This window comes from Protopterus annectens, chromosome 5.part1, assembly GCF_019279795.1.
Source record: "Protopterus annectens isolate FY-2018-M chromosome 5.part1, PAN1.0, whole genome shotgun sequence".
Lineage (NCBI taxonomy): Eukaryota > Metazoa > Chordata > Ceratodontiformes > Protopteridae > Protopterus > Protopterus annectens.
Genome location: NC_056736.1, coordinates 173,335,428 through 173,350,585, shown reverse-complemented (window position 1 = coordinate 173,350,585; position 15,158 = coordinate 173,335,428).

Here is a 15,158-nt window from a genome sequence, read left to right as displayed (position 1 = left end):
AGCATTCCCACTGGGATAGGGACGGTGCAAGAGCATTCCCACTGGGATAGTAGATATGATGGATGGGTGCAAGAGCATTCCCACTGGGATAGTAGAAATGATGGATGGGTGCAAGAGCATTCCCACTGGGATAGGGAGGGTGCAAGAGCATTCCCACTGGGATAGTAAATATGAAGGATGGGTGCAAGAGCATTCCCACTGGGATAGAAGATGAGAGTGAAGAGATTTTTTGAATGTAAGGCGGTTGAAGGTGGTGCGAATGGCAGGAGGTAGGGGGTTCCAGAGATGGGCTAGACTGAAGGACAGGAGATTTTTCCCTGGGGGACGATTAGGTTTGTACAATTCAATTCGATTTTGGTTATTGGATCTAAGTATACTGTTGGGCAGATGCAATTTAAAGGTTGAGGAGAGGGACGGACAGAGACTGGGTTTGCAAATGAGTTGGTGAGCAAGAGTAAGTTGAGAATAGATGAGTTGATTGGGTAATTCTAGCCATTTTAGTTTATGGAGTGAAGAACAGTGGTGGGTAGAAGTCTTATGGCTAGTAGCAAATTTAGCAATTTTGTTATAGCAAGAGGAAAGTTGTGTTTTAAGGGAAGATTGGATGCTAGTTAGGAGTGGGGCTCCATAGAGAAGACAGGGGATGAGGAAAGAGGTAGAGAGACTGATTTTAGTGGAGGGGGTAAGGTAGCGATTGTGTCGGTAGAGCATGCCTAGTTTTTGATGGTGTTTTTTATATTTAGTTGAATGTGGGAGTTGAATTTAAGATGACTATCAATTTGAACCCCGAGTAACTTAGCTTCTGACACCAATTCCATAGGATTACTTCCTATGACTTGCACTCAATGTGTGGAAAGTTATCTTTACCTCCACACGATCCTGAATTAGATAACATCGTTATCAGAAATAAAGAAATTAATTAATAAACATATATTGCACTGTTATGCAGAGTTTAAAATATGCAGAAGGCTTAAAATACAGTCATATCTTATACCTCTTTAATGTAAACAAATTCAAATCTATCTTTACCTTTAAGGGAATAATTACACAGATTCAAAGATAGAAACTATGAATGCTGTCCAGGAAACCATTGATGTGTCTGTTCCAAATTCCCTATTGCCTCAAAGGAATCTGTGAAAAAGTGACTTGCTGAAGGTCACACAGTAGGGAAATTTAGGGAGAGAGGGAAAAAAATCTGAACCACAGGAAGTAGCTCATTTACAGTTCACAGCCTTAATCCTCTTCACTAACTGCCAGTAGAATAAAAAAGTATATCCGGAAACATTGTGATGACAGTAATAAAACATGTTTTAAATTATTTATTTCAGCAGCTTAATGTCTAGGGCAGCTTGCAAAAAAGACAAAGTTATAAAACTGAACTTCAAGGAAATTATGTTTTCATTAAGTAAATCTCCCGGGTTTCATGATTATAAAGCAAATAGTATTTCTCCAATGGTCATCTTCTTTAAAAAATATTGCTGAAAGTCACACACTTAAAAAATGGAATAAGCATTTTGTTTGGCAGGGTTAGCTCCGCCAGCACCTCCCATGGGGGGGGGGGGGGGTCCAACAATCTCTAATTAATATATAGCAACTCCATGGTCACAGCAGTGGATACAAGTGAAAAGTCAATAATTGCTGAAAGCATCATTCATAATGTCTTCTTCACACTGCTGTCCATTGGACAAATCACCATTAAAGACTTCTGTTGTCCTGTCTCTTGAGGCACAAATCAAATATTACAATTTTCTCTTATTTGCTTGTTACAAAATTGGAGATGGACATGTTGCCAGCTGTTTTAGTTCAGATAGACAACGTGGCTGCTGACTAAATCCCTACAGACTACAGTCTGTCTACAGCAAAACTGGTGGTTTCCTAAATATATGTACTCATGCCATATACCATGAAATGTAAATATTTTACTTCACATATATATGAGTTCAGTCCATATGACATGAGATGTAAATAATTAATGTGCAATGCTGTAAATAACCACTTCATTCATGTTTTAAAATAAATCAAGTTATCAGCTAACTTTCTCATTTGTCTGTCTCTCCCTAGAATGTAAAAAAAAGGGCATTTTGGGCATTATAAGAGGAAAAGCAGAAATATGTAATTGAGACATCAAAACATAAAGTTCTTCCATCCAGGCATCAAATAGAAATTCATTCCAAAATGTCCAAACCAAAAGGAGAAGTAAGATGCTTAACTGGAAGCAGCACCTGAAAACTGTTCTGCATGCTTTTTTGTTATGATTTTTGAAGACAAATGGTATCCTAAACTGCTTTATAATGGATAATAAATTAGGAAAGCAAATTAAGCATCTTAGACTGATCGAGAAAGCAAGTAAAAAAAAATACTGATAGTATACAGAACTTCATGCGTTCAGATTTTAAATGAAGTGAGATTTTCAAAAGCTGCAATTCAGGAAGCTGACGTGAAGAATGGATTGCTATATACAACATCAACAAGTCAGGAGAGTTCACTGGAAATAGACGATTCAGATTCTAAATCGATACACTTCAGAAAATTGACAAAAAGCAGATCGAACTTTTTAAAATATGATCCAACTTCAAGGAACATAAATCAGTGGCATGGAATCAGTCTTAAGTAATATGGAAGGGAGAAACGAAGAAGCAGAGTTATTAATAATAAGCAAAATAAAACAAAAATAATGGTTGTTAAAAATCGGTGAATTAGAAAGTAGTGTGTACAAGAACAGTGTAGAAGGAAATATGTTAAGTTTCACCATCAATGTCAATTGTTAAGTTAATTTTCCATACGGATAAGCTACAAGGTTAAGTCCCACTTTCAAATAAGGAGGCAATCACATCAGATATGAGAGTGAGTATTCCTCAAGAGTGACAGAAAAAAAAAACATGCTTGATTTTTATTAAACACATAAAGGATAATGGAATAAGTGCTTGTTTCTTATTTCCTGCTAAATAAAATGTTTTATCTGCGGTCTACAAATGTTAATTACTGAGAGAGATTTCCTTTTTTCATAACATTTTTCAAGGCATTTCAGTCACATGACCATCAACCCTTTGGCAATATCCACCCTCAGATTGTACCTCCTTTTTCGATGAGGGCTAGATAATTTAGTTCCAGAGTAAATGTGAGAGAATTAATCCAGTCATTAAGGTACTGTTAGAAATATGATAACGTATTGCACTGGTTAACCTACAGGGTAACTTATTACAAAGATAGGGATGATGCTGAATAAACTGATCTTCCGTTGCATTAGATATATCTATTTATTTGTTGATGAAGATTTATATCCCTAGTTCAGCTGTTTACAAAGATATTGGATTTAAGGAGATATAGGTGATCCAGGAAAACAAGGTCTATACTGGTGCAATAAGCAAGGTCCAGATTGTCCATAAGATAAGGGGATAAAAGGATAGAACTTCTAGTCTCAGATAGCATCTCAAGTTATTTAATCCTGATATCTAATTAGTTACGAACCTGTGGCATTTCTCTAATTGTGTTTGATATGTCGGGTGAGGTACACACTAAAGGGAAATTTTTTATCTATAATTGGCATAATCAATGCTGAATGTTTAGTAATACCATCTTTAGATTTGTATGATGGACCCTTGGCTATTATTTGTGTTAAGCAGAGGGGTTTACTGATTACAGTTGCCACATTACGATTAAAGGAGATGGAACTGTCAACCCAGGCACCCAGGTCCCTGATTACATTTTTGTTTAGCAGTGGGGAAGTTATCTATAGTTTATGCTCTGGGAAGGAGATATATGAAACAATAGAATGATACTGCACTTTTTTGTTTAATCTCTACCAGTTTTCAGTACACCAGATATTAACTAAGATAGGCTAGGGTAGTGACAATAACACTAAATTTGCAGTCATCTGCAATCTTAGTTGACCAGAGATCCTTGTTTTCAGTTTGGAGTTCAGTCAAGTAAATGCAGAAAAGTAGTGGTTTCAGTACAGAGCACTATGGGGAATCCACTGGTTACCTTCATAATTTTAGATAAAACACCTGCCATTTAAGATGAGTAGGTTTTATCTTTGTTGCCAGTTTTCTAACCATCTTACTCCACGGGGATATATCTTTAAAGCACTGAGCTTGCTTACAATCTCCACATAAGGTATGCTGACTCCTTTTTCACATTTTTGATAGGGAAAAATGCACTGTGTGAGCAGCGTGATCATTACCAACAGTCTGTGTGACCCTCTCAAAGAAGACAGAGTCAATTTATTTATTTATTTATTTAACATTTATTTACTGGGAAAGTCCAACTTGGAACAAAGCCAATTTTCAGCAGAGGCCCAGGGAGAAATGCTCCAAATGTATGCCTTTGTAACCTGGGAAAAATCGGAGTACCCGGAGTAAACCCACACGAACACAGCGAGGACATGCAGACTCTGCACAGAAGGTACACCAGCTGAGAATCAAACTGGAGAATCTCTTTCTGTGAGGTGACAACACTAACACTGCACACTGCTCTGTCCAATTCAATAGACATGATCTCCCTTTCATGAATCCAAACTTTTGTGGATCTAGCCTAAAAAGATTTGTGATATCATATTTGATGAGACCAGTTATGATACACCTCATTGCTTTGCATATCAGGCTTATACAGTTGATGCAACTGTAATTACAAGGGTCCATGGTAGTACCACCAATGAGAAAGGGTATCGCCACTGCTGCAATTCACAATAATTCAGTAACAAATTCTGATATAAACTTAGGTAAGACAATTTGAGATATCCAACAAGTGCATGCTTGGCTCTATTTAATAAATATAAAGTTATGTTGTCAGATCATACTGAGGAAGCAGTTTTGGCATTTGATAGCATGCTGCAGACAGCATAGTTCCTTACTGATAATAGGGGTGTAAGGAATTTTGTCATATGTACAGTTTGGTTTGATATTCTGAGGGTGAAGTTTGCACTAAAATTGTTTGCTAGTATATTGGTGATGCCTTTTGGGTCAGAGTTATTGGTCCCATACAGGATAAAATCTTAGGATTGGGTTGGGTATTTTCCTGAGTTTTCTATCATAGCTAAAGGAGTTGTAGTTATCCTTATCTATAGAAGCTAGCCTATGCTCGTGAGTTGCTTTACTATTCCTAATAGTATTTTTCAGTTCGTTAGTAATATTTTTACTACCTTGTTGTGATGAGTACTGGATCTGATCTATAAGGTAATTTTTTTTTTCTCCCTTATAAAGTTTGTTTATGTTGAAGGATCACCAGGGGATTTGTTTCTGAATTTCTAATTTTACTTCTAATTTTATGAATTACTCTGAGTGGGTATGGAACTCCTTTCTGGAGCTGGTTGCTATATCAACATCCATACCAGGGTAGCCATACATGAATTTTGAAATGTTGTCATATAATGTTATGATGTTTGCCCATTTGAAATCCTTTAATTCAAAGATGTTGTTGTTGTCTGGTATTAGAGACTTTGGAGATTTTCAATGCAAAAGTCGCAAGTTTATGGTCTGGGTTTAACTAGGAAAGGAGAGACCATGGTAACAGTACATGTAGAAGATATATTGTGAGGAACAGATTGAGAATATTAAGTCTGTCAGTTTATGTAGAGTGTTAAGGCTATAAGCAGTAGTTCCTGTGGTACTGTGTTTTATTCCATTAGCCCACATTTGCCTATTGTTTAACCTTGATCCAGTCATTTAATCAGACATTGCTTATGTGTCACCACTGAAAAGATACCTGGTTAGCAATAAGTATTGCTACTATTAAGTCTTCAGATGAGATTCTTAACTATGTATTCAAGGGAAGATGTGTTAGTTAATCTAAGTACTTATGGACATGCCATATGTTAGAAGTATAGATGCTTCAGTTTTTTGTAGGGCAGTTAACATCTCCCAAATAGATCATGCTTAAACGGAATTCCCCAAATATTTCAGGAATTTAGCATGATTGTTTGAGGACATGTAGAGTATGGTTGAGCTGGTTTCAGTTTACAAGCTAGTCTTTGTTTTAGGATAAAAGGGAATAGTAGTATAGACTGAGTTCAAAACACATTTTAAATTTAGGCTATGTTCTGTTTGTTAAATGTGAGCTGGTAATAAAACAACAGGAAAAATGCTGATCCTCCAAATTCACAGAATGCCAGGAGTGTGTCAGTGCATGTGTGTGTGTGTGTGTGTGTGTGTGTGTGTGTGTGTGTAACATCAGCTCTGACAGCACTTGTGTTCAGCCCTGAAACATGTTGAGGAGCTGAAACTGAGGTTTTACTGCAGCCATAACTGACTTTGAATCACATTTTCTGACAATCATGTTAATTGACCAACGTGCATTATGCAGTTAACATGAGTAATGAGAGCATCTTTGATTCCTAGAGTATAGTATGGTGTCATCCAAAAAAAATCTAAAAAAAAAAAATAAAAAGTATTGCTCTTTTATAACTTATGAGTAAAAGTGTTGATAATTGTTAGTTGAAGCTTGTATTATTTATATAAAGTATGAAGATTAAAATGGCAAATCTCATACAAAGAAGAAAGCTTCCTGGCACAGGTATGGTTTGAATATGTATTTGACACACTTTTTCTGCAGTAAGTTTAATACTACATTATTAAATAAAATAATCAAATTATTAATGATGTATTATAGCATCTTGAAGAAGCAAGAGTTTACTATTATTTCAGTTTAAAATGTTTTTATCACTTTCTTACTACTATTTTACAAAGATAATACAATCTATCTTTCTTAAAAAGATGTAAATATTTTAATGTTTAAATATGAAAATGAATCATTTATATTTCCGTGTTTTAAACATGGTAGTTCTCTAGTATGTCATTGACATGTAGCCATCTGACATTGCTCACAATCACTGGGTTACTTAAAGAGTAATAATTCAGTTTTGGCACCAAAGAGAAAACACAGTGACTTAAGCCAGAAATGATAAAAGTAGTAGTCTGGGGTATGACATAGCTGTATAGCTGTGGGTTATATGATGAGCTTTTACAAATTTTAATTTAAAATAAAAATAGTTATTAAAAGTTTTATAATATCTCATTTGCAGTTTAGTAGCATCTTACTGCTAGTTACTGCCTTTTTTCATAACATAAAGATATTTTCAGACTAACATTAATTAACATTCCAAAAATAACACTGACAGTTGTCAGTGATCTTTAAATTGTAGTTTATACAGGATTTTTTATAAATCTTTTTGAAACAACCCAGTTCATATCTTGCATGTTAAATCTCTGCAGTTTTGAATTGTCTGTTAGGTATGTAACCGCATAATGGCACAAATATTATGAATGGTTTTAAAAACTTTAAATAATAATTTATTATTTTATCTAATAATATGTTTTTGGCTTTTCTTGTAGACTAAATAAATTAGTATTTTTATTATTTTTATTATTCTTTCTGTGGTGGCCACAGTGGTGCAGTGGTTAGCATTGCCACCTCACAGCAAGAGGTTCTCCGGTTCGATCTTTGGCTGGGGTGCCTTCTGTGCGGAGTCTGCATGTCCTCCCTGTGGTCGCGTGGGTTTCCTCCGGGTGCTCCGGTTTCCTCCCACATCCCAAAGACATGCTGTAGGTGGATTGGACACACTAAATTGGCCATATGCATGAGTGCTTGATTGTGTGTGCCTTCTGTGGAAGGTTGGGCACTGGGCTGGCAACGTGACACCATAAAACTCCACTGCCAATCATGAGCGGAAAGTGATCCGCTGTGGCGACCCCCTAACCGCGAAAAGCTGAAAGAAGAAGAAGAAGAAGTCTTTCTGTACTTTACCATTGTCTCTTGGTCATAAAGAAAAATAAGTTTTTAATCTTTTTTATATTCATAATGTATTGTTTCTTATTCTGGAGTCAGTAATTACACTTCTTTTCACACTGGCACTGATCTGAGTATCAGAAAAAAAGGTCAACAAAGATACCTTTGTTTTATATTCTCAAGTTATAGCTCACATAACCATTAACTTTTTTATCTTTCTCCCTCATCAAAAACAGAATGGGTTCAGAGGTGAATACTAGGCTAATTGCCCTGAAGGGGGATTTTAATCCTAGCAAATAACACTTTGTCACAATCCAACCAAGTACCTGTGTCTTTGAGGTGAATACCTTAACCGTTATGACAACCCCCTGTCTCAAAAAAAAAAGACAGGTTTTAATGAGACTGTAAATCAGATCACTGGATTTAGAGTCCAAAGTGCTAAGCATTACACCATGGAACTATTTTCTTACTAGAAAGATAAGTAATAGAAGAAAGCACACATCTGCCGAGATTAAAAAATGATATTGCTGGTGGCCAAGATGGTGAGCAGTTATCAGCACTTTATTTTTGCACAGCTTCATTTTAACATCTCTGACAGGATTTTTACAGAAAAATTCAAAGAATATGTTTCAAAACGTGATGGATGTATCATCACACTACTTCTAAATAAACTGCTACAAGAAAAAAAATAAGTTTGAAACCTTTTTCATTGCTTGATCCTGTCAAGAAACTAATTACCTCAGAATAAGTCACTCTGATTATATTTATTTACTGTCTTCTTACAACATTTAGTAGTTATTTACTATTTAAGGTAACTTGATAAGCCTTTATTCTAAAATTAAAGTTAAAAATGAGTACTCGTGATTGTTGCGAGTTTATCTGTACATGCAGAGTTTCTGAAAATATTTTATCTGCATTTGCAGAATTATTTGAAAGTTTAAGAGTTTCATGTTTTTTTTCTTGATTAGATGGCTTTGAAGGGTTAATATATAAGACCGAAGTGTTTACATTTTCTCGTGAATGCTATGAGCTTTTCTGTGCATGCAAATTAAGCTAAACAAACTATTTTAATGCCTTTAACATAGACCAGGATTCAATAAAGCTTACATGGTCGTTTCTGAACATGTTCACATTGCAGCACAATGCACACATGGCCATGGCAAAAATTTAACTCAGTAAGCACCATGTAGAGGCACACATTCCTGCAGACATCAGCTAAGCACAGTGGTAATCTAATTGGCTGAGTAAGCAGCCAAATAACATGCAAATCAACTAGGGAAACAGGATGGAGTGATTCAACAATGGAGAAAGCAATGGTGTAGACTCCAGGCTGGTGTTCTGTCTGTATTTGGAAAGTTTTCAAATACAGTGATGGAACCAGTCTACATGGCATACATCTCAACCTCTTAGATCAAGAAATCTGGAGAAAGCCATCAATAATGGGGGGATAAAGGGCCAGACATAGGGACACTTTTTAAATATTGCTCTTACAAACTTAGAAAAGTGATAGAACAACAGGTTTGCAAAATGCAAGCTTTGCTGCCCCACCCCCAAAAGAACAGTAAGTCTGGCAGACCATACCTCTCAATCTCTTATGGCAAGACATCTGGACAAAGCCATAAATAATGATGAGAAAAAGGGCCAGAAATATGAACAATTTTTAGTCACTGCTCTTACAAATTTAGAAAATTGATAGAACAAGAGGTTTACAGCAGCAGCAGTTAACAGCTTTGCATACTGCTTGACCCCTTACACGATACCTCTCAGCCTTTTAGCACAAGAAATTTGGGCACATTTTAAATAATATTGCTCTTATTAACTTAGAGAGTTGCTAGAATAACAACATTTGTGTTAGAATGCATTTTCTGAAGGTTATGAACTCTGCAACTCAAATGCCACGTCATTATTTAGGGGCTTTAATCCTTAGATCATCTGAGTGATCTCTCAAAAAAAGTGTTTATGAGGAACAGACCCAATATATGAAGCAAAAACCGGACATTCTGCAAAAATCTGTACAATGGAGAGCTATGCTAGAGCAAAGGCTCAAAATAGGAGCAAATGTAATACCCTCAGTTCTGTTTTCAACATTTGGCTCCTCTTCAGTTTTTCTAGCTACACAGTTGCCTTTTTGTGTAGATTCAGGGCTGTGAGATGCAAATGAGGTCTGAACTCATTAGAATTGCTGAATTCCAAAAGGTTGAATCCATGTAGGGATGTTCACATCGTGTAGGCACTCCCTCAGTGTTCATGTTTATGGAGACTGTGATTACTTATATCATCAGGTGGGTTACAGTTACAAAGTGCTAAATGTAGGTCTGTCAGGGTTAGAAATGCAAGTAAGAATTGCACAATTCACAGGTTGTTTCATTAACATCCCATCTCCAATTCATTTGTTTAAAAAAATCATATTTTCTCTGTCTTGTTTTTAGTAGTATTCAGTATAAAAGAAAAGAAAAAACTAAAAAGGGAGAAATAGTTTAAATGAGGAAAAGCAATCCATCACATACCCAGTAGAACATGTTAGTACACAAGTGATATGTCTAACTAGGTCTGGATTTCAACTATCACTCCAATTCACCTTCAGAAAACAGGATGGGTGCCTTATCCCTCTTTGTCTCACAAACAGCTTTCCAGAAAAGAACTGAAGTCATTCATCACACAACCAACTGCAACAGTATGTACACTAATATCAAACCAAAAGCCACCAGAGTGAGGTTGGCATAATGGTTAAGATATTCACCTTACAGACACAAGGTGCAGGGTTTCATTCTCACATGTGTTAATGGCTAGGCTCTGATGTATCAACCTATTTATATTATTGTATTTGGACGTAGTACACTTAGTGATCACACAGCCTGTTATGATTATTGCTTGCAAATATACAACTCTGTCTTACAATTCTGTGTTTCCTCGTCATTCATCAGTAATCTTACCAGTACTCTGAGACATGTAGTCTACAAGCCATGCTATATCATTACCCTTAAAATGTATGAGGATATTAACTGGTAATAATATAATATGTATTTGCAAACAACTGAAAGTAAGGCTGGATGGCACAAATAGGCATAGACTGCACTTTTTTGGGGAGAGCAAAGGTGAGTTACTGTTATGGCACAAACAAGCATACGTTGCTCTTGTTACTCTCCTTGTTTTGCATCCTACCTGTTGTTTGATCTTGTGGAGGTTGTGAAGTCAGAAACTGCAATGTGTATCATTAATTTCGAACTTCTCTCTTCAGTGATTTTGCAGTACAAATGTATGGTGCTAAATTGAGGGCATGCAGTGATCATTAATACTTTTGAGAGGTATGACTGTGTGAAACTTTGATGCCTGAGACCTACTACTTACTAATGGACACATATAAGTCAAATAAGTCTCTGTTTTCACATGTTACAGTAATGTTTGTACAAATCTCCCACATTTTACGTGCTTACTATAACCAGTGATGAAATACAAGGATATGCCATAATATTATTAAAGAATAACACTGTAGGTTCAGGACTTACCTTGCAAATACAGCAGTTGACACAGTTTTAATTCAGAGTTGACTCTGTCCGATGCAAGCAGTACACAGGCAATACATGGGAAAGTAAAGGTTGTGTGAGTTTTCTGGCATCCATTTTACTATAAATAATATAAATAAACCATAAGAAAGTCCGTTTGGCAATATTATCAGTTAAGTGTTGTAAGGAACTGACCTGTCTGGTAGATAGCACAAGCTAATCCTAATTGATTGTTTTTTTTTTTAGTAAGCAGAGGAGGCTCGGCTGATGCCCACTCCATTCGCCCTCTCTGCACTTGGGCTCACTTTGTCCCCCTACCCTACCCCCATTCCCATACACCCCCACATCAATTACCTTTATACCTATAAAACACACCCATACTTGACCACTCCCACCTCCATCACATCTCTCCAGCCTATCACATCAACCATCCAATTAACCCTAACTACACCTTTTAAAACCACTCAACACCCCATCCTACCCTTTCCCTATAACAACTCTTACTAACCTAACTAAACTAAATCAGGATTTCACTACCAAAACCCTCATATCCACAACTCCTACTATATACTATTTGTATCTCTTCCCTACTATTGCTGATCTCCTTTACCAGCTATCAAACTGAATTTGATTACAGACTAATCATCCCAAAAAAGTTACATCCCTCAACACTCCAAACCCCAAGCCTTATACTCAACTAGCCCCATACCTCTACCAATCCACCCTTATCCACCACGTCATACACAAAATACACCCATCACACAGACAATCCCACACTACTCTAAAGCACATAAAAAACATCAATAAGCTATTCAGACTTTATTTACACCTGAAAACAGCACTCATACACTGTGGTGACATACATCCAACCCAGGCCCACTAAATTCAGATGCACTAATCCCTGAACTGAATAATACCCTACTCCACAGAACCAAAATCTCACTCCTCATCATAAATCTAAATGTTAGAAGTATCTCGAACAAAGTCCATGATGTCCATGCCTTACTCTCCTTTTATCATCCAGATATCGTGATACTGACTGAGACCTGGCTTAAACCAGAAATTGATGATAATGGAATCATAGCACCAGGCTACAATATAATCCGTAGTGACAGAGTAGGAAAAAGGGGTGGGGAAGAAACAATACTTTACAAAAATCACCTCATCCTAGAAAAACTAGACATCACAACCCCAGACCTAGAAAACATTGAACTCACCCTCACTAAATTAAAACCTAACCCAAATAAATATATCAATGTTATAGGATGCTATATCCCTCCAGGCAACAATATTCCCCTTACAGAAAAACTCCTAGATTGGATATCTAACTCCCTACCCCAAGAAAGAATCCTACTAAGCAATCTTAATATTGACTGGCACAACTGCTCCAGACAAAACCCTCTCTCCCACATCAACCTACATGGACTAATCCAACTTATAACTTCCCCCACTAGAACAGACAAGAGAACCAAACATCAATCTATACTAGACTGGATACTTGTACTATACTTCAATAGTACCTTCACTAACATACTTAACCATCACCCTCCCCCCCGAACCACAAGAATTAAAATTAAACATGCCCCCCTGGCTAACTTTAGATACTAAAACATTCCTCAAAAATAGAAACAAAGCCTGGACAAACTATCATAAAGGCAACTCCCCATTAGATAAACAAAAATACTTTGAACTATGCAATAAAGCCAAAAAACTTATCAAAACAGACAAAATCTCCTACTACCAAAATATATAGAATACCCCTACTAGAACAGACAAGAGAACCAAACATCAATCTATATTAGACTGGATACTTGTATCCCATCCTTCCCAAATATCCCAAGCTGAGTGTCTGCCAGACACCCTCAGCGACCACCAAGCTACATTTCTACTAAGAAGCAAAACTCCCCCACTGACCCAAGTAACTGTGCATGAAATTAGGAACAAAAACATTTTAACCTATTCAACTTTAACAATGACCTAAAAAGGTGTAACTGGACCACCCTAAAAAGCTTAACCCTGGATGAAGCAGTACTATACTTTAATACTACCTTCACTAAAATACTTAACCATCATGCCCCCTCCAGAACCACAATAATTAAAATTAATCATGCCCCCTGGCTAACTTTAGATACTAAAACATTCCTCAAAAATGGAAACAAAGCCTGGACAAACTATTGTAAAAGCAACTCCCAATTAGATAAACAAAAAAAAAACTTGAACTATGCAATAAAGCCAAAAAACTTATCAAAACAGACAAAATATCTTATTACCAAAATATACAGAATAAACATATAAACAACCCAAAAAAATTCTGGGCAGCAGTCAACTGTGTATTACAACCAGGGAAAACATCCACCCCCTACTCCTAAAATAGTGAATAACTAAGACAATATCCCCACACAGTTTAACAAATTCTTTACAGAAACTATCCAAACCCTAGCTAACAACCAACCGAGCCCCAACAATCCCACTCCAACAAAAATACCCTTTCCACCTGAAACAAAAAGCAATCACCCCAACTTCAGCTTCTACCCAGTACCAACCAAGATCATACAAAAACTACTACTAAAACTTAAACCAACCTCCATAGCCTCTGATAAATTACCCACAGAATATCTTCAACTAGCCACTGAAGCTATAGCCTATCCTGTCTCCATCCTAATAAACAGATCTACCTCTGACTGTAAAGTACCCCAGCTTTGGAAAATATCTCATATAACTCCACTGCACAAAGGGGGTAGCTCTCTCAAACTCAGTAACTATTGCCCTATAGCTATACTATCCCCCCTATCAAAACTTATTGAGAGAGTTGTTCACACGCAATTGATGAGGTACCTCCTAGAAAACAAATTGCTATCCACACAGCAACACAGCTTCATGCCCTTCCACAGCACCACCACCGCACTTACATCATTTACTAACACCATCAATAACCACAGAAATAATGGATTGCTCATATCTGCTACATTCTTATATTTATCAAAAGCTTTTGACGTGGTCAACCATGAAAAGCTCCTTCACTCACTATCCACCCTAAACCTTAGCATCCCTGATATTTCTTGGTTTAAGAACTATATAGATGGTAGGCATCAAGCTGTAAAATGGCAAAACCAACTCTCTCCCTTATTAACTGTCTTCCTAGAGGTTCCCCAAGGCTCTATCCTGGGTCCAATGCACTTCACCCTATTTACTAATCAACTCCCATACAACTTTCCCAAAGCCTCAATAGTCCAATATGCAGAAGACACCACCATAATATGTGCAGCCAACACTCTAGAACTCCTCCTCTCCCAAACACAAGAATGCTTTTCCCTAGCCGAAACTTGGATCACCAATCAAAACCTCATTCTTAAACCAGCTAAAACAAAATTACTCCTCTTCAGCCCCAACAGATATTTACCCCCCCCCCATATAGCTTTACAATCTCCTCATATAACAATACCATTACCCCAACCAATCACACCAAACTGCTAGGCTTGAAAATTGACAATCACCTTAGATTTGACATACACATTTCCTAGACCATAAAAAAAAGTTCATAAAAAACTTGGTCTACTCTATCGCAACAAACAATTTCACTCCAACCACTCCAAAATTACAATAGTCAGGACACACCTACTATCCACCTTACTTTATGCCTCCCCTTTGCTTACCAATCTCTGAAAAACTTACCTAAACAAACTTGACAGCTGTTATAATATAGCTAGATTTGCCACAGTTTCACCCCCTAGAACACACCACTGTGAATGCCTCAAAAAACTCATTTGGTTAGAACTCCCACTAATACTTCAATTCAATCAACTATCACTCACACACAAATTATTACATCACTCAGACAACACCCCAGCTCAACATCAACTACTTCAACCCTACACCACTACTAGATCCTTAAGATCTAGCCCCAAAGCCTTCTTAATGTAACCACATTTAACA